General features: G+C 58.2%; 1 protein-coding gene across 1 annotated transcript in view; it reads left to right on the forward strand.

Annotated features, from left to right (window-relative positions):
* Positions 1-1,065, forward strand: part of DEPDC1B (DEP domain containing 1B) — a gene marked incomplete at its 5' end in the record, with an annotated part of 71,252 nt that overhangs the window by 31,754 nt on the left and 38,433 nt on the right. The window lies entirely within an intron of this gene.

The raw sequence follows: 1,065 nt of genomic DNA on the forward strand, positions 1-1,065 counted from the left end.
TTTTTGTTTTTTTTAAAAAAAAAAAAAAAAAAAAAAAAAAAAAAGACAGGCCCCAGGGGAAGCCCGGCCGGCTGCCACAACAGCAGGGGCTTCTGGCCTGGGACCACATGGCTGCTTCAGCGTGGGAAGCTCAGGTAAGGGTGGTGGGGAAGGGCAGGGAAGGAGCTGGTGTGGAGCATGGGGAAAAGTGGCCCCTCCCCTGCCCCGTGGCCCACGCTCCCTGCTGCAGCTGCTTGCAGCCAGCAAGGGCTGCCTGTGCCTGCTCAGGACAACCCCATGTGGGCTGCAAGTGGCTGCGTCAGGGAGTGCTAGCCGCAGGGTGGGCCAGGGGCCGCTTTTCCCCATGCTCCACACCAGCTCCATCCCTGCTGGGGAGCAGGGGGTTGGGGTTGTGCGCTGCCTGTACTGGGGGGGCAGTGGGTGTGAGTGAGCACGGGAGCACAGGGCCTACACTGGTGTCCCAGGGCCAACCCCAGCGGGGCCCAGAGCAGGGCAGCAGGAGTACAGGGTCCCAGCTGGCAGTGGCTCTATGGAGTCGGGCCAGCTCCCCTCTCTCCCCGCTGGTGCAGCCCAACCCAGCTTCACAGACCCCCACCAGCCTGTGCCCTGCTCTGGGCCACACCGGTGCTGGCCCTGGGACATTGGTCCCAAGATGGTGACCAGGGGGCGGGGTCAAGGGGTGGGGCTACCCATGTGGCCCTTGACAGCTTTGCCAAAACTGGGTAAATGGCCCTCCACCCAAAATAATTGCCTGCCCCTGCTCTTGTGGCTGGTTTTGTTCAATAACTTCATTGATGTTTTGGAAGATGGCATAGAGTGCTCCCTCAGCAAGTTTGCAGATGACACCAAGCCGGGGGAGTAATAGATATGTTGGAGAGTAGGGCTAGAGTTTGGAGAAACCTGGGAAAATTAGAGGACTGGACCAAAAGAAATCTCATGAGGTTCAATAAGGACAAATACAAAGCTGTGCACTTCAGACAGAACAATCCCATGCACTGGTACAGACTGGAGACTACCTGGCTAAGCAGCAGCTCTGCAGAAGAGGACCTGGGGGTTAGTCAACAG

Source organism: Gavialis gangeticus, unplaced genomic scaffold (assembly GCF_001723915.1).
Source record: "Gavialis gangeticus isolate Ggan-Ray unplaced genomic scaffold, GavGan_comp1, whole genome shotgun sequence".
Classification (NCBI taxonomy): domain Eukaryota; kingdom Metazoa; phylum Chordata; order Crocodylia; family Gavialidae; genus Gavialis; species Gavialis gangeticus.